This window comes from Heterocephalus glaber, unplaced genomic scaffold, assembly GCF_053883595.1.
Source record: "Heterocephalus glaber isolate CG9 unplaced genomic scaffold, H.glaber_assembly_v1.0 deba00001690, whole genome shotgun sequence".
Lineage (NCBI taxonomy): Eukaryota > Metazoa > Chordata > Mammalia > Rodentia > Bathyergidae > Heterocephalus > Heterocephalus glaber.
In genome coordinates, this window is record NW_028258415.1 from 4284154 (window position 1) to 4304492 (window position 20339).

The 20339-nt window shown below is 34.5% G+C and overlaps 1 protein-coding gene and 1 non-coding gene across 4 annotated transcripts in view; both read left to right on the top strand.

Moving 5' to 3' along the window:
• Positions 1–20339, top strand: part of LOC101703600 (N-deacetylase and N-sulfotransferase 4) — a 289039-nt gene that overhangs the window by 218173 nt on the left and 50527 nt on the right. The window lies entirely within an intron of this gene.
• On the top strand, positions 2246–2349 carry LOC147821799 (U6 spliceosomal RNA). Its single transcript, XR_015446553.1, has one exon. It is a non-coding gene; the product is annotated as a U6 spliceosomal RNA (small nuclear RNA).

The following is a 20339-nucleotide window of genomic DNA, read 5'->3' on the forward strand; positions in this document are numbered from 1 at the left end:
CCAACTAGTGACAGGATCATATGGCTTTCTCCTTTCCTCTGTTAAAATGATGACTTTTGGGAGTGGATCTTCCAATGCCAAACCAACACTGCCATCCTTATAATAAAACCACTTTCTACATACTGCCAGATCTGACCTCTAAGAGTTTGTTTTGTTAAACAAATTTCTATCTATGTTCATACTTTTTTCTTCTATTTTCTTTATCCAGTTTTAGGATTAGCACAATGCTGAGTTCCTAAAATGAGAGGAAAAGTGTTCCTTCTTTTTTCTGCTTTAAATGTTTGATATAATTTATTGGTTAAAATATTTATGAGCTTGCTGTTGTCATATAGGTAGCTTTTCAAGCTAGGAATATACTTTCTTTAATAAGAGCTATTCAAATTTTATATTTCCTCCAGAGTTAGTTTCATTAATTTGTCTTCTAAGTTACTTCTTAGAAGTTGTCAAATTTATTTCAAAAAAGATTTTTGTAATATGCTTTCTATATCCTTTTAAGTTCTGTAAAATCTGTGGTAATGTCTCCTAGATCTTAATATTATAATTTAAAAAATGTATAACTGATATTGTGTAACAGGAAGAAAAGGTCTAAAAGAGCAGGGGAATTGGGAGGGGTGGAGGAAGGGAAAAAAGGGAAAAGAAAAAATATGAGAAGAGGAAAAAAATGGAAACAAGGTCTTTGCAAATAGGGAAGGGTGGAGGGGGTGAAGGGAGGGCAAGGGAAGGGGAAAAAAATAAGAACCAAGAGACTCATGTAATGGTACAAGATCCCAATGATGAATGTAATTGTATTTTATACCTAAAATATACCAGTTAAGTTAATGAGGGGAAAAAAAAGAAAGAAAACCACATTACAGTTTTTTTCTCGGGTTTTACTTAAAGAAATACAGATAAATTATGTCAAGGACTAAGTTATAGCCATACCACAGGGACAAATGCTCATAGTTGTCATGGTCAAATAATATCAAAGCTTCTCATTCTCTAAATATTTCATATTAGTAGTTGTGAATGTGACTATAACATTCAACAGTTCTTTTGTATTGGAATTACTTCTTATTCATTGTTTTGTTGGATTTTTAAACACAAGATATTAGATTCTTAGTGCAAAGTTATCAGGCAAACATGATTATTTTGAAAATCAGGAAACAGAGATATGATTTGAGTATGTCTAATCCATGTGTGAGGCCTTCGTATTTCTAACACACCCATTTCTATGACAATAAAAACACACTTTAATAATTTGAGAGGCATAATGTATGTGAAATATGTTGCATTATAGTAGAACTTCAGTGGGAAGGATATTAAACAGATTTCTTAGTGGTCAGGATTATTGGCTATTAGTGGGGCTCTTGGATTTTATGGATTCCTTTTAGAAATTCTTCCTAAGTTCTTGTTGTCCTAAACAAAGAACTGGAGAGGAAATGTACAAAAGACAGCAACATGCATGCTCAACAGAATGAGAGTGAACCATTGAAAGAGAGAGAACACAGTGACCAAGAGGTTAATGGTCAGTGTCTTTTGTATCTCCCATTCTGACATCGTGTCTAGGCTGGTCTATCAAAAACCTCCTGATTAGGGGGCTGAGGATTTAGCTCATTGGTTTCGCCTCCTGCTGCGCAAACGCAAGGGCCTGAGTTCGATCCCCAGTACCAAAACCAAAACAAAAACCTCCTGATTTCATGCCAGAAGAACTGAAGATAGTGCTTTCTGATTGGTCCTAGATGCAAGGCTTGAGCGGGTGTGTACTAGATCTGGATGATTGACAGATCATGCTCAGATGGCTGGCCACACCCTAAACTCCTGCCCAAGGCTGCTAAGCATAATAATTCTTTTGTATGATTCATATGCAAAAGGATAAGGGTCTATGTCTTTTAAAATATAATAAAGTGGGACAATTTGCCCAACTAGTTACCAAGATTTGATATAAATAAATTGTATTCATTTTTTGTACATGTACTATATTTCAACTATAAAATGTTACAAACTGTAGAAAAATATAAGCAGCCTGAGAACACAAAACAAATTATTCACAATATATTCCAAGTATAAATTATATACATTGTATTTATTATCAAAAATCAGTAAATAAATATTGGGTGCTTATAAATTTCAGTATATATAGGACTTTACAAAAATGGATAAAAATCTATACCTTCAATAATTTTTAATCTATTGGGGAAATTTTTTATGATATAGCAAGTAAAACCGTTTCTAGTTAACCATTTTGCCCTACAAAATGAAAATTTTAGTGCTCACTTAGGTAGCACATATACAAAAATGGAAAGATACAGAGATGAGCATGGCCCCTGGACAGCGATGACACAATGATAATTTTATGTATTTCACATAATAAAATAAAGCCATAAAATAGTATGCATAATGCAGACAGTAAAAAAAAGAGTGAAACCCTACAATTATTTTCATGGAGTTCTGGGTGGAGTCTCCTTCTGGAAGTAGTTTCTAGGTTCTTTCTGTCCTAAGCAAAGAATTGTTCAAGACAAGCATAAATGATAGCAAAGTTTTATTAAGGTAGGAAAAGCAACAGGTTCTACAGAGCAAGTTTGGGATAAGTAAAACTAGGAACAGAAGTACACCCTACAGCATAAGCGCAGACTATTGGACTACCAAGAAGAAACAAGATAGCACTTAATGGTGACTGTCTCTTCTTGTAACACACACTCCTCAGGCTGACTTCAAATCTAGGCCATCTCATAGAAAACCTGCTGGAGTTCTCACAAGAAATCCATGATCAGGCTTTGGGAATTGTGCATGTGTCCTGGGATTTTGTAATTAACAGATCGTACCTATTTCCCAACCAGTTTTTCCATGCCCTAATCTCCTGTCTCAGTAGGGTTGAGGAAAACAGAATTTCCAAAAAGTTGGAAAGATGTGCACAAAGAGTATGTTCAAAGTTAGAGGGAAAGAAATGCTGTGTTTGAAGAAAGGAGATGGCATGTGACTGCATTAGAATTAAGACCTGAGGCCCAAGGTTGGGGTCAGACCATCAAGGGGTTCATGAACTGACGAAGCACCTTCAACTACAATCAATAGTTTGAAAGTAAGGGACATTCCCACTAGAGAAAGGCAGAGATATGCATTAGTGTAAAAAAATGCTTGGTTAATACTGAATGAAGGACAAAGATGGAAGTCAGAAACCTCTGTTGCTCTTACAACAGAGCTAAAAAGACATAAAAGCCTCTAAATTAGAGTAATGAAAATGCAAATGGAAAGGAAGGAATTACAAAAAGAAGAAGCAGGATAGTTATTAGTGACTTTCCAAAAAGGAGAGAGTTCCAATATAGAAGGCAAATTCAAAGCTAAATACAAAGGTACTAATGAGTCAACCCCTGGTGAAAAAGAATTAAGGAATTGAGAGAATTCAGTAAGGAAGTGATAGTAGAAAGTTTGCATAATGATGCAGAGCAGAAGTGAATTGGAGCCAATTTTAAAATAAAGAGACTAGATGATTATAGGCAAAGTGATAGTGAAAAGTAGGAAGAATCAATTTGCAGCTTGTATCTTAGGATGGGAGAAAGGAGAGACAGTAGGAAAAGATCCCTGAGGAGAAATGAGAGCAGCACTAAGAACACAGAAGTTTAACCTCAGTGGGCCAGGCTAGTCACCTCAATTCTGAAGAAACAGAAGAGACTGACAGGATAAAGTGAGATTTCTTTGGAAATATCGAGAAAGAAGATACAGAAATCTCTAACCTCTCTTAACACTGCTTCTCATACAGTACTAAGATTGAAATAACAACTATTATTTCTGTGGGGAGAAATTTTCTGCAGTGTAGTCAAAATATGGATGGTGATGATTCTTGAGGAAAAGTGGTTGGAAAGCTTGTCCTACAACATTTTCCACAAAGGAGTCCAATTCTAATTACCTGTAAGGTAATTTACACAAGGCTTTGTGTGTTAAAGAAGCTTTAACAAAATGCCCCTGACCTCTAGCTATTGTTTCATTAAAGTTGCCCTAATGCTTCATTTATATTCTCTTATTTTACTTACAGTCTTCTCAATTAAATATAACTGTGTTAGAATTGTAAACATTTTACCTCCAAACTACAGCCTGCAAAATGGTACAGATATTGAATTTACAAAAGTAAATGGCATGAGATTTTAAAAACCAGAGGTTTTCATTGTTAACTGTTCAAAATTTGTACAGATGTTAAAATGATTTTTAAAAAAGCCTCTCCATGGGTACAATAGTAAATGATTTTGGGTGACATGAAGCATAAAATTCCTAAAAAAAGAAGGAAGAGGAGGAGCAGAAGAGGAGAGGAAGATGGCAACGTCCAGGTTTCTCCGGCCCAAGTCCACTCTACCACATGAATGTATTGTACATTCAAAAACAGTTTTTTAATTCACTATAGGCCAAACATTTTCCTTGTCATGGTGAAACCTCATGATGTTACCACTAATAGCACCAACTTACAGATGGAAACACTGAGGGTCTCAAGGTTAAATAAATTCTCCCAGCCCAGCAACTAGAAAATGATGAGGTCAGAAATTAGACATAGTGCCATTGAGGATCAAGTTCTGTTCCCCATCCCACCCCAGACTACCTCCTTGGGAGGTGCACCATTACATTTGGAAACAGCATATAACATTTCTGAAAGAAGCTTATGATTGGTGTTTGCTATGACATTTTCTAAAGGTCTTTGTAAATCTCCATGAGGATTATCAATTTTGCTGTACCTCTCTTGAGCTTTGTGCTTTGTTCCAAGTACAACTTAATCTCAAACATTTTATTACCTAATGTGAAAACAAGTTTTATTATCTCTGCCACTGTTCAAGCTCAGAATTCACTTTACAATCATGAGATTCTTATTATTTGAGTTAATACATTCTTCAAGGTCATCTTCAGGCTAGTCCTCACTTCTTTGTTTGACTTCCCCTTAATATTTGATAAGTAATAACCATTATGTAATTTGTGTATTCATCACCTATCTGGAGTTAAGTGGGACCAAAATCCATTCAAAACGAGATGTACTAAAATGAGATATTCACAAGTACATGGGGAGGATAGTCTGAAAAAATGGCCCCATTTTCCAAAGTGAAGATTATGAAGTATTCAATTTAGTAGTAAAGTGGTAGCTTTTCTTTTGCTCAAATGTGATTTTTTTTAAGATACAGAATCTATGAAAGTTAATTTAAAAATGTAGATTTGCCTTTTTTTATACTGTTGAGGAAGTCATTTGAGAAAGTAGGATAATATTCAGTGTGCCTAAATATAGATGAGAGCTTAGCTGCAATGTGTGGATGAAAAATTGGAAGTAGAGGTAATATTAAAAAACAAAACAAGAAATAAAGCAAAGTAAGGCTGAAGCTGAAATGGAAATATATTAGTGGTTCTTATCCCCTAAAGTACCAAAAGTATGGATGAGGAAAAACAAATTGGAATAAGTTTGAGACATAAAATCCAACACTCATCATGGGGTTCTGTGGTCTCTTCAGAGGAAATGATACAGTACTGTATTTCTTAGGGCCAGGGAAAGGAGCTATTCATCAGCCTCATCAGGGAAGCAGTAACAATGCCAATAAAAATAAAGAAGTTAAAGGAAGAAATTTGTATGAAATATAAGAAATACTTTGTGGATTAATATAGAGAAACCAGAAACTGATACTGTATTCATAGAACTAGGTTTAAGAGACTGGGCATTAGAATAAAAATTCTTAAGCCTAATTGTGAGTAGGTTATGCAATCTCTGTAAGTTTTAGTAACTTCACAATTTGTCACCAAGTGAGTATTATAGGATGGTTGCAAGACTAATATATAGAAGTAATTTTGTGTCAGTGATTGATTTGACATTTTTAACCTTCAGCTACCCTCCTCATCCAGTGACTAGGTAAATAAATGCTTTTAAGCTCTAGCCATCCTCAATGAACAGGTTAAAACTGAAGTGATTATACCTCTCAAGTGCATTACTTCTGCCTGTACTGCCGATCACTGGTAAAGTTTAATTTTACTGTAGAATAGATAAAGCCTAATGACTTCTATGTTGCTTACTGGAAAAATGCATAAAGTGGAGGGCAGGGTTATCAGTATGTAAGCTTCAGGATTAGAAGTCTTACTAGGACCCAGGCAACCAATTAGAGAAAAAGAATCAATGTCTCTTTTGGCATCCAAAAAGCAATAATGAAAAACCTAAAAGCATCTTCTGACAGCAAAGTGGAAAATTCACAGACTTAAAGAATATCTCCATCCTTTGCTTACTGGTAGTCCAAAGGTGAAAAAGTTAGGTTCCACAGGGAAATTGAGCTCATTATTTTAATAAATGAATTGAATGTGTTCCAGCAGAACAGATGCATTTACTAACATTTGAAGGATTTTAAATGCCGAATTAATTTAAACTAGATAGTTTGGGATTTCATAGAGTAATTATTAAGTGGATCCATGCATGGATGCCTGTTTGTTTTTGTGCCAAAAGCAGACCAGTAGTGCTTGTAACTTTTAATCATAGAGCCTCTTCTGTGTAGCTGCAGCTGAATGTCAATTTATCCTTGTTAATCTGAAACTCTGCAGTAAACCTTATAGATATATGTCCAGGCAGACGTCTTCTTAAACAGTTTTGACACTTAAGCTCTGAACTCTTGTTCAGTTTTGTAATCTTCCTCTGCAAGACTCATGACACATTCCAAACTAAATTGTGACATGTCTGCTGGTTTCTATTTGTCATATTTCTTTCTCTAAATTAAAAAAAATCATGTTTGGTTTTTAAGGTATTTTAATTTTTACAGTAAACAAAGAAACAAAAATAGTTTCCTGCTGTTTTTCAGAGAACTCTATATTAGGCCCATGTATTCTTGAAAGGATTTCTTCATAAGTCACCTGATTTCTCATATAAAAACTAATTCTGAATTCAGATTCTTTGAGAATAAGATTTTAGCTCTTTTAGGGATATTGGCCTTTAGGGATTTTCTCCTTCATTGCTGCATTGTCATTATCACAATGCAGAAAGTATAATTTACAATGTAGTAGTTGCTATTAGGCATCTCTCAAAGCTACAATGGGCTATCTGATAGATGATTCTACAAGTTCACTAAGAAAATGTTTACCTTTTCCAGTCTTCTCCATTCTCCTGTGAATTCCATTGTTTGAAAGGGATTCATAAAATTAAGCCTTGCTGAGGATTTAGCTCAGTGGCTCCAGCTCCTGCCTCGAAAGCCCAAGGTCCAGAGTTCGATCCCCAGTATCAAAAAAAAAAAAAAAAAAAACCATAAAATTAAGCCTTCTATTCTCATTCCCAAATACTCAAAACTTTGAGGGTTTTTTTTTATTATTATTTGCTAACAAGCTGAATAGGAAATAAGGAAACATAATATTCACTTGGATAGGAAATAAGGAAACATGTAATATTCACTATCTTGTAGCTGCAGTTTCTCTCTCCTTCTTCATATGTTCCTCATTTTCTTATTGAATGAAGCAACATTTGTATATTAATCTTTTACATTCCTAAGAAAAAATACCCCTCCCTCCAAACCTGAAGAAGAGATTCATTTTTGCTCATGGTTTCACCTGGTTCAGGCCACAATCTCCAGCTCCAAGACAGGAAGGGCATAGTGTGGTAGGGTCTGGTGGAAGAAAACTGCTCAGGTCATAGAGGCCAGGAAGCAGAGACAGAAGGGAGAAGTCAGGGACAAGAACATACCCTTTCAGGTTACGGCCCCAGTGACCTACCTCCAACCAGGCCCCACCTATTAACTGCTGTGAACTCATCCATGAATGAATGCACTATTGAATATAGCACCCCCATGATCCACTCACCTTCCATACTTAAGACTTTTGGTGGACATTCTAGAACTAAACCCTAACAATTCTAAGAATAGAAGAAATGAATATTTTAAAAATCAATTATTATTTCTATCAAAATCTACATGGTAATGAGAAAAATCATAAACTAAACATAAAAATTATTTAATGTTTGCAGTACTTCAGAAATTAGGTAATACTCAGCTGGGGATTTAGCTCAGTGGTGCTGTCCCTGGCTTGCAAGTGCAATGTCCTGAGTGCAAGTGAAAGGTCCTGAGTTCAATTCCCGGTACTGAGGGGAAAAAAAAAAAGAAATTAGGTAATACTCAATGGTGTACACCCTATTTTTTGTTACTTCGTGTTTACAATCTGTTTGTGTCACAAATGCTTACTTCTCCACCATGAATTGGCAATTGTAGTCTCCACAAGAAATGGTGAATAACTCACAGGTGAATAACAAACAGCTACTGGAAAGTGTTTTCTTTATCCATCTGTCCTTTCCAGCGAGTCCAGAAACTGTGTCTGTACTTTAAAGACTTTGGTGTTCATTCTGTTCTTTTCAGTTCCTAGAATGAAGAAGTGGGGCAATTACAAGTTTCACCATCTCTCTACAAATAAGACAGCAATGCCCGACTCCTAGCCATTCATATGCTTAACAAATAATTTTGTTAAAGGTTGACAATCTCTCTACCGAAGACAAAAATTTAACGTGCAAACATGTTTTGTCTGGCAAGTACACTGTTCATTTTTTTCAAAAATGTAAGTTCATTTAGGATTTACATTAAATATCTTGGAAAAAATAGCAATGACCATTTGCTAAAGGGTAGAAAGAAAACCATGAACTTTCCAGCTCAGCACTGACTTCACCACTCCCAATTATCTTAATGTGAATGTGATTTCTATCATTGTGCCCCTTGCTGTTCTTTCTTTATTTATAAACCCAAGTTCCTCGGTTACAACTTCATTGTTGCCCTTTACATGTTTCTAAGTGTATGGTACTTGCTGTCTTTTATGCCAAGAGCTATATAGAGTCCAAGAAATTGATAAAATTTTTCTCAGAACCAGATATTCTCAGTCCAGTGGAAGAAATATTTAATAAAAATACCGTAAGCAACAGCACACAGCATGTTCAAAATGCTCTAGGAATACACAAGAGAAAAATGTCCTTCTCATTTTCCTGTTTTACCTTTTATGGAAGAAATATTACTAAAAATATCTATCATCTATTTTAGATGAAAGAAATATATAAGATATCTATTAGGATACCAAATTAAAGCACAGGAACAATTTTCAGACACACAAATTACTTTGTTTCAAGAGCAGAAGAGTCATGAATATGAAAAGCACTGGATTCTGAGACAATTTGTCATTATTGTAATTAGTACTCTGTCAACACAAAATCTAGGTTTCAGCAATCCTTTTGCGTTACTGCAGCTGTTTGTTGAGTTACTAGGTCCAAGTGTTCTAGGAGGTCCAACAACCGTGAATGGTCTATACTTCTTGATCTATAATAGCAGACTGCAATCTGTAATGTTAGGCTGTCAGGATGCGACACACGTTAAACACTCAAATCTCAAAGAACACTGTGACACATAAGCAAGGATGGGGCTGTTGGGTATTGCGAGATGGACACTTGACAGGAAAGCTTTTGTTCACAATGCCATTTATGTATTAAAAAGCTTCTTGGCATATGACCAAATTTTAGCAACTTGAAATTTGTACATCATTTTACTAGTACAATAAAAAGACTGAGGAGAGGGTGGAGGGGGTGAAGGGAGGGCAGGGAAATGGGGAAAAAATAAGAACTAAGATACATCATGTAAAGGTACAAGATCCCAACGATGAATGTAACTGTATTTTACACCTAAAATGTACCAATAAACTTAATATAAAAAAAAAGACTGAGGCCTGCAAAACCCCTGTTTATATCAGTATACAAGAGAGAAGAAAAAAGAAAAGAAAAAGGGAAATGAAGTGAAAAAAATGGTAAAATTGAGAAAAATAATTTTAGTATTTAGATCATGTATATACAATGTAAAACCATGTGATATCACACATTAGAATTGGCCTTCAATCAAATTCATGTTAGCTACCTGATTCATTTTAATGCAAGTCTTAATGTACAAATGTTGCTTTTGTCAGGTTTTTAGGGAAAATAATTTTAATAGTGCCATATCATTGAGGACAATTGGGGATCCTCATTGGAAAAGATAACATTACAGAAGTTAGTTGAGAATTCATACCTTTACTACTTTGACATTTGTTCTCCACAAAGTAAAGGAATCCCATGCAAATATCTTAGCAAGAATTCAAAACTCTTTAGCCACTTGCAGTTATAAGAATATTATAGGAATTTTAAATTTCAGACTGTGACTTTCAAACTTTCAAATCAAAGTTCTATTTTCCAAAGCTGAATACCTCTGCTTATTTTCCCAGGAGCTTAGAGTCTATGTGTGTGTAAACATATGTATGTGATTAAGTGTACAATTGAGTATCTTTTATTGGTGAGTACAAGTGTGTGAATAGAAGTGTCCAAAGTCATGTCAATTTGAAGAAAGTATATGTATTTTTTATTCATAATAATCTTTTTCTTACTGTGAAATCTTTTTTTGAAGTAGTGCTCTTTTTGATTGGTATTAGATGTTGTATCTTTCCTTATCCTTTTACTTTTAACCTGAATCTTTACATTTATAGTGAGTATCTTCTACACAATATGTAGTGGGGTTTTGTTTCTTTTTTTAATCCATTCTGGCAACTTATGTTTTTTCATTGGTGAATTTATATCATTTACAATTAATTTGATAATTGATATGGCTATATTAGTATCTACTATCTTGTAATTATTTTTTATTTGTTGCTTTTGTTTTTTTCCCTCTTTTCATATCTGTTTTTTTATATGATTCTATTTTATCTTCTCTTTTAATATATCTTTATACATCTTTTCATTACCATCATTATCATCCTCATCATTACCAGTGATTGACATAGAGCTTACAATTTATTTTACCTAACCTAAGATTACTTTCAAATAACACTGTAGTGCTTCACTTGTGGGGCAGATACATTACAACACAAATACATAGTATTCTGAATTCTTTTTTGTCATTTTTTGTGATGTGACTGTCATTTATTTCACTTATCCATTTAAAATGGCTACTTAATTCATTACTATCATTGCTGTATAGAGTTATCTCTTAGATAATACAACATAAAAGAGTTAATTTAATTTTATGATTTTAATAATTTTCTTTTCCTTATGCTTACTCAGGTTCTTGAACTTCATCATGTTTTATTTTGCCTAAAGAACTTCTTTTAAATGATCCGGGGAGATAAATCTACTGGCAAAGGATCCATGAGTTTTTATTTGTGAACGTCTTCTTCAGATATGAAGGATATTTGTTTGCATATAGAATACTAGATTTTAATCCTTTAACAAGTTAAATATTTTATTCTACTACTCTACTTTGCCTGCCTTGCTTCTCATGAGCAATCCACTGTAATTCTCATCTTCATGTGTAGATAATGTAGATAAGGAAGTTATTTTTCTTCCTCTAGGTGTGGTTATCTGTTGTTTGTTTGTTTTTGTATGTTCATTTTGTATTTATCCTTCTTGGTGTTCTCTGAGCTTAATGGGTCCACAATACAGAATCTATTATCAATTATAGAAATTTATCAGCTATTATTACTTTAAATTTTCTTCTGCTCTATTCTCTTTTTTTATTCTGATACTGTGCCTATGCTATATATATTTTGCTCACACTATTGAAATGTTTCCTTCTGTTTTACTGCTTTTCATTATTTGTTTACTCTTTGTGCTTTAATTTGGAAAGTGTCTCTTTATGTCCCTTCAAATTCACTGATTTTTTTTTTTTTTTTTTTTTTTTTTTTTTGGTGCTGGGAATTGAACTAGGGACCTTGCGCTTGTGAGGCAGGTAGCGGAACCACTGAGCTAAATCCCTGGCCCTCACTGATTTTTTTTTTACTCCACTATGTTGAGTCCATTCATAAATCACTGATTCACTAATTGCTATCAGTTCATTAAAGATGCTCCCAGTGTGGCAGACATTCAACAGCTGCACATCTCATGGAGGTCTGGGTTAGTTCTTTGGGAGACATAGTCATGATATTTGGTGCTCATATCTCATGACACAACCAGACACAGACTCTTTACCTCCTTCCTCAGCCCTTACTGAAACCTATTATTCACAAAGGCTCTTGGTTTTTGTACTGGTTTTTTTTTTGGTACTGGGGATCTGGGGATAGAACTTGCGTCCTTATGCTTGCCAGGCAGGTGGCAGAACCACTGAGCTAAATCCTCGGCCCTCTTTGTTTTTGAAAACCCTCATTTTGATGGAAGTTCTCCTGTTTACACTAAGGTTCCAAATAACTCAAGCCACTATATTCTCCCTGGTGTCACCTTGACCTACAAGAATTTCATGTGTTCTAGTATGATCTTGATATGATGAATTTCATGTGTTCTTCTTGATCTTCTTGTTTGATCAAGAAGAAAGCTAAAGGCCAGGGATTTAGCTAGGTGGTTTCACCGCCTGTTGCACAAGTGCAAGGACCCGAGTTCAATCCCCGGTACCAAAAAAAAAAAAAAGAAGAAAGCTAAACAACAATCAACCAGCCAACCAGCCAGTCAAATAAAAAAACAAAATCTCCTATATAATTTCAATTTGAATTTTAGCCTAAGAATCCATTTTTTCCCTTTCCCGAGATCCTGCTTGCTTCCTTCATCCTAATTCTGAAAAAAAAGAGAGGAAAGTGTTAGCATAAGTGTAAGACAATCTTGATTTTTTTCTTCTCTGAAAGGAACATACTGCATATCTCTCTCTTCATTGTTGACACTTATCAGAATGGATCCTTGACATTTGCACAATTGCATGGAATGTGTGTTCTGCAGAATTTTTTTTAAATGACCAGATAACTGTCAATGCTGTATAATGCTCTTTGGTAGAAACTTCAAGATATGCATTTCAATAAGTAAACATATTTTTTTGATATTACCAACCAGTAGTCATAAAGTGAGTTGACTGTAATATTGTAAATTTTATTTTAGAAGATCAAAATGTTACTACTTTAGAGAAAACACATTGAGAGATAATTTTAACGTCTGTCTTCCAATCATTTCCAAGATGCCATTATTCTACCATTCTATTTATTTGGCAAATCTTCAATTCTAGAATTAGACTGTCTGCTCCCTCTGGACCTAAGTTGGCTTCTAATTGGTACAATGCTGAGGAATAACGTGCAGATCAGAGTCTGGACTAGCCCATGTGGGCTCACTGGAGGCTGCAGAGCAGCTACATTGTACTTCTGGGCATGCCTTGTTAGGTGTCTGTTTGGTTCTTCATAGCAAGTCTTGAAGTTTTGGTTTAGCTCAGTGTTTTGGGTTTTTTTGGTACTAGGGATTGAACTCGGGACCTTGCACTTGCGAGGCAGGCAGTGGAATCACTGAACTAAATCCCCGGCCCTAGCTCAGTGTTTTGTTCTATTCAGTTCTGCATTTTCTTTACTAAGGTGAAATTTTTACAGCATTGATTACCTCAATTGAAAACTTGAATATAATCTTTGATTTTTCTTTTTCTTTAATCTCTGATATCTAACCAAATACAGATCACTAAAGATTCAATATCTTCTTCTTTGGATATGTTTACTTTCTTTGCTTTGCCGTTGTCACAGATCAGGTAATCATTACCTTTCAATCACGTGCCTGCAACAGCCACCTAAATGACTCCAACCTCCAGTCTTCCCTCTTCTTCTTCCCAAGCCAGTCAGGATGTAGCCACATGCAAAATATCCTCTGCTGCTCAAAAATCTATCAGTGGGTCTTAGTGGTCCCCATTATTCTTGGGATTAAAGTCTAAACACCTCAAAACTTTAAAAGATCTCCATGAACTGCTTTCTTCCTTTTTCATGCTACCTTGCTTACTTGCTTGAATCACATTTTATGACTTTTAGTTTCTAGGGCACATTGTTACCAACTACCTTTCACACAGGCTTTTCCTCTGCCCAACACACACCTCAATTCCATGCCACCTTGACCTCTATCTGAAGTGTCCCTACTGTCCTTCAGCTCTCAGTTTCAGAGTTTCTATGTTGAAGAAACCTTCTGCCCATCTTAGAGCCATTCCCTGCCCGCAGCCGTTGCAAGGCATCAACAGAGTGATGAAATTTATATTTCTTCTTGCTTTATTTTCTGCATCCCCATTCACACCTAAGCTCCTTTTAGTAAGTATCATACATAATTTGCTCACTACTGTCTCCAATTTCTAATAGACTGCTAAGCAGATAGTAAGGACTTAATAAATTCTTGTCAATAGTTTGACTGTAAAATAAATAAAGATAATATTTTTTCCACTAAATAAATAGTTGACCTCTATTTGAGGCTGTTAGAAAAGCTTATACTTACTGCTAATGGACATAATTTCTCCATCCAGTGGCTAAACTGTCCATGATTATTCCTGGGGTTATGACTTTGCACTTCAACAACTTATGTGACATCATTGCAAAATGATTGAAAAGGAAGTTTGATCTCTCTCTCTCTCTCTCTCTCTCTCTCTCTCTCTCTCTCTCTCTCTCTCCCTCTCCCTCTAAAGGCTAATGTTAAGTAGCTCAGCTAGAAAGCAATTTTTGTTGTCTCCCATTGAGTAAAACTGGGAGGTTTTTGTTCAAAATCATGGTATTCTAAAAGGCAATTATGACATACAGTTCTGACTTGACTACTAAAGAAAAACAAAACACAAATATATTCAATAACAATATGCTTGCAAACATGTGTTGCCTTTTAATGACTTAAGCCTCTGTTAATGTACATGAAAAATGGAAAGTAGTGCTCCTGCTCACTGAAATATATCAGGAGCCTTCTGTTCTCTGTTAGAACAGCTGCCCTATTTACTGCTGCTTTGATGAAGTCACTGCCCAACTTCTCTATTCAGGAAGATCAGTGTTTACACTCTAGTCGGTCTTGAATCAAAACAGTTCTGATTTGTTAATAATTCACTAACCAAATATTATGACTGAAAAACTGAGACGCTGGTAAATAATCAGATGCAGAATGGAACTTCTGCTGTATTTAGTCTGATCATAGAAATGGAAAACACAAATAAAAAATGTAATTTAGCAATTCATCTTATCCTATTAAATGCCAGCTGTTTTCAGGGTTGAAAGATAGAATGTTTTGTTTTCCTCCTCATGTCTTTTGAATTTGGAGAATAATTGGAAAGCAATTAAATTACTCTACATTTTCTACTGGCAAAGAAATGTATGTTACTGAGGATACCTTTGTTTGTCTAATAAATATTTGTTGTACACCTATTATGTGCCAGGCACTTTATAAACCATTGAGGACACAGCAGTAGAGAAGAGTAGCAGAGTCCTTGTATTCGAAGAGCTTACATTTTACTGCAGTAGTGAGAGAATAAGCAATAAATGCCCCAATCGATGCCTAACAGATGGTGAGGCTTCTGAAGGGCAAAGGGATGGGAAACATTTGAGAGTGCGAGGGGAGAGGCACAGCAAGATGTTAGTTCTTTGCATTACCCTGCTAAAACTATACACATTGCACTTTTTAAATGAAACAAAGAATTCCATTTAAACAACCTCCTCCTATATTGATTTTTTAACTGTAGTGGTCAGTGGTGATTCTAATGCATAAAGCTTGAACTTACTAAGGAATAGCATGAAATTACAAAAGAGCTTCCTATATTAAGTATGAAAGTTGATCTTTTTCACCTTGGTATATATGTGTTTAATATTTTCTGGTTCAACTAATAACTATATTAATTATCAAAGGCCATGGTATATACAGATAATTTCAGAAAAACAAAAACCCACTGGCTTTGCCTACAAAAATATTATTAGGATATATAAATCAAATCATACCAATGGTATTTGATATGTAAACTACAGTAGGCTCCCCCTTTCCTTGGGGATACATTCCAAGATTCCCAGGGGAACCTTAGATAATACCAAACCTTTTATGTGCTATGTTGCTTGATACATATGCATACCTGTAAGAAAGTATGATTTATAAATTAAGCATAGCATGACAATAATAGCAATGAGAAATAATAAAATAGATGAATCATGATAATATACTTTAGTAAAACTTATCTAAAGCTTATGGATTGTTCATTCCTGGAATTTTCCATTGAATATTTTGGAACCACTGGTGACTTAGATAACCTTTGCAAAGCAAAACCATGGTTAAGGGGACCCACTGGCTTCTAAATTCACTTTAATTGAAGGTGCATAGTGATGATATCCACCATGCAATATTTTTCATTTACAAAACGTTTTTACATATCCCCAACTCTTTTAAGCATCATAACAAACCTGTAAATTCGCTTACTGTACCTACCCATTTGGATTGGATTCCAGATGTCAAGTTTGCATTGTTTCTTTGTGAGCAGCCTAAAACAATCTTAATTATTATAGCAACCCAAAGTCATTTTCTATGTTTTCAGATTTATGCAGTAGATAAATCTTGTGGGATATTTTAATCAGTCTCTTGATTTAAAAAAAAAATCTTTACATTATTCTCTTCATTAAATGTGCTCCAAATTAAAACTAAAGGCTTAGTTTTTCACGTACTCAAGAAAGACTTCTTTTCAATAGTCAAGGGTATGGGATGTTAAGACATCAACTAGAAACAGTAATTAATTATAAATGCTTGTGGTGTTGCACATCTTATATGAAACCACACTGAAAGTCACATGGAGCAAAAGAGTAGGGAAAGGAAGTAGGCTGAACAGGAGATCAATAGCTGGATTTAATTCTGAGTGAGGCTTTAAATCCATGCACTGAATCATTTTTAGCAATCTACTTTTTCCTATCCATCTGATCTTCAGACAAATGATTTGATTTTGGAGCTTTCCTTTGCCTCACTTCTCCCTTCCCACCCTCTCTCCCTCCCTCACACCTTTCTTCTTTTCTTTCCCCTTCCCTCTCTTTCCCTCCTTCGCCTCATTCCTTTTTCCCTCCTCTCTCCCTTCCTTCCTTTCTTTGCCTTCTCCTCCTGTTCTCCATTCCTTTCTCCCCCTCCCCCCTTTTTTTTGGTACCAGGGATCGAACTCAGGACCTTGTGTTTGCAAGGCAGGCTGCGGAACCACTGAGCCAAATCCTCGGCCCTCCTTTCTCCTTTTAAGAATGGCTTTTAGAGGAATACATCTTGAAAGATCTCTCTAAATGTGTTTCTTTGAGACTGGAAAATTGAAGTTACTTTCTGGTTCTATAACACTGATGTTGCTGTGTTCCATCATGGAAAACACTGATGCTTATTTTAAAGGCTGCAAGAGAAGCAAAATATTCCTAAATGAAATAATCTTTTTCTCTTCAATATTGATTATCTTGAAGGGCTAAGAATCAGCAGTCACCTGAAATGTATGGATATGTTTAAATATAGATATTGAAATAAAAATTTTATTTCCATTTCCAAAGTTGAAAAACATGTAAATGACATTTTATATTCTATTGAATAAATTTTAGAAAAAATCATATTGACTTATTGACAGTTATAACATTATTACAAATAAAGTCTAATAGATAATTAAAATGATAGAAAGGAAGCAAAAAATAGGAGAAGAAAATTTGACAAGCATTTTCCCACATTTTGGCAGAACCATAATATATGAAAGAGCATTGCTTTTGGACTCATATGCCTTAACCCCTGTTTTTAAAATTTTTATTTTATTGTGGTAAGAACACTCAACATGAGATCTACTTTCTTCATCAATGTTTAGCTATACACTTGTGGGCTACATTAAATGCTGGGTTTGCTAGGATTCCTCTGACAGGTCACTTGAACCTTTTTCTTATTTCATTTTCTCTGAAATAGGATAGTCTCTTAGTATCTATTCAAGCAATAGAAGAAAAATGAACATAAAACCACTTTGTAAAGTTTTATAAGTTAATTAACATATGTTAAGAAAATATCAACCATTGACCAATCATTACAATATACATTTCATTTTTGAAAAGCAATTTTGTTACTCCAAAAGTGGATTATAAAGTAATGGCAAACTTTAGATTGAGTGAAAGAATAATATATTAGGCTTGGTTAAATTTTATATTTTTGGTATCTAAGAACATGGATGTAAGCATTTACCCACGTATTGTTGACCAACAATTATATCCTCTATACTCAAATGAAGAAGTAGTATTGCATTCAAATTGGTGATGTTGAGTATGGTCTTACTGTTTCTATTTCTAATGTGGTTCCAGCCATATGAAAATAAAAGAAAGATTCAAATTACCTTTTATATGAAAAATTTGAGCTCAGTCCAGAGCCCATCAGATGAGCCATCAGGGACACATTTCTCTATATTCATCTATCTTCCCATTTTATGAGAACTAAAAGCCTAATCAATAATTTAACAAGCTAATGGACATATTTTTAAACACAATGGACTCATTCTGAAAAGGAGCACAGTGTCAGAGCCACAGAGGCAAAAGTGGAAACTGACTGCTAATATTTAATTCTTATCTTGAAAAATACTGTGTTATGACATGAGGACAGAGCAAGCTGGTTTACAGCAGGGTGGATACCCTCCTGCTCAGCACAGCTATTGCTTCTCTCTGTATTTGTTACTGTGCTTTGTCCTATGAGCCACAGCACAGGTCTGACTACTCTGAAAATGATTGATTTAAGCAATATAACACACCTAAATGTTCAAATATATAATGTGTATTTTAGCTAAAAATATAATCTTTAAAGACAGTTTTAAATCATAATCAACAATACTGTAAAATATATTCATTTAATTTATTCTACAATTTACAATCACATCGTATCATCATGAAAATAGGAACAGCAGGAAAACTATTCTGGTATTGGCAATAAAATATTTGAACTTACGGTAGAGAATTTTGATGTTTTATTTTAGAGAAAATGAAGCTTTGGGTTTTCATTTCATTTTTCTTTCCCTTCTTCTTATATTTTCTTCATTAGCAACTTCATCCAAGAGGCAAAAATAAAATGTTATTTTATAAAATGTTATCAACAGCAACTGTGTCAATTTCAGTGAAAGACTGAAGGAGGGCCACTTGCCCACGTTTATTTACGTTCATCCCATAAATCTCATTCATTTATGTTCATCCTGTTTGTTGTAATGGCCATGCTTTTACCCTTAGTTAAGAATTATCCATAGAGTTTAGTTATATTTACCTAATTTTCTCTTATCAAGATTTAGACATTACTTTTTCTAAGAACTCCCTTTTCCTTGGACCATAGAAACATCATTAAGTGGATCTGTTCCGTAGGTTATATCTTTTCAAATTTGGTGTTATGTATATTCTATCTGGCAATCAGGTTAATGGCTTCAAACCACATCTATTCTTAATTTGTCTCCTCATGCTCTCTGAAATAGGTTTTTATTTTAAACAAGCCATTTCCCCAGAATTACTAAGAGTAAAATGCTCTGTCTGCACAATAGGTGCTTTTAGCAAGCCAAATATGCACGGTTAAGCTGTGCTTGCAGAATTGTTTTTCTTAAAGTGCAGTCAATTGACCATATACCAGCACTAATTTGTTTCTAACCAGTAAGGCTTCCCCATACAGCAGCGATTGCAACTGCCCTGGCCAGGGCACTTGTGTTTGTTTTCAGCAAAGGAAAATTTAAATGTAACACCATGGGTCAACCGGGAACCACACAGCACCTCCAGATGCTGCTTTCTTCCAAAGACATGTTACCATTTGCCCTGCATAAAGTTTTATGCTTCCCTCATAAAACAAGGTTTATTCTCCTAAGAAAAATCTTGAAAAATTACTTAAAACTAGTCTGCTGCAAAAATCTATTAATGTCATTACTACCCTAATGAAATGATAGCACACCTATCATGTTTAAATAATCTTTACACTCTCAAAGTAGATTTTTATCTGTAATTTATCAGAGATGCTCAAAATTCTATCTTAAAATAACAACACTAGAGGCCAGGTGGTAGATTTCTAGATGTTACTACATTTCTTCAGGTACTCAGGATGCTGAGTATTTTTTCATAATAATTTCAGTCCTAGGAAACGATAATTATCTTGAAGCACACTACTTACACTATTTTATTTCTTAATTACAGTAGCAACATGAAATAAATACATACTTATTGGGATCAAGTGTATATTATTTTGTAGTGATTATGAAGAAGTTCTCATGACAACAATTGCACTCACAAGTGCAAGGTTCTGAGTTGGATCCCCTGTACAAAAAAACAAAAACTGAAACAAAAAGCAATTGCAATTATATGGTCATCAACTATTGATACCAAGTTATGTTTTAGAAACTCTGTAATTATGTCAGGCCAAAAGCACACTTCCTATTTGAGATAAAAGTGTGTGAGACATTGGCCAATGAATAAAATGAGTGGCATAGATACCCTGAGCTTTTTAAAATGATAATATGAATTTCAAGGAAGACCATTATGACAATATTTGAGAGATTTAATTTCAATTTGTGCCTAAATAAGCCATGTAAATAATATTATTTAAATAGTCTTCTATTTTTTATTTTTCAATTATAAAACTTTAAATATATCCCATAAAAATGGGCAATAAATACAACAGTAGTGATAAGCTCTTTAATGATAAATTTTCA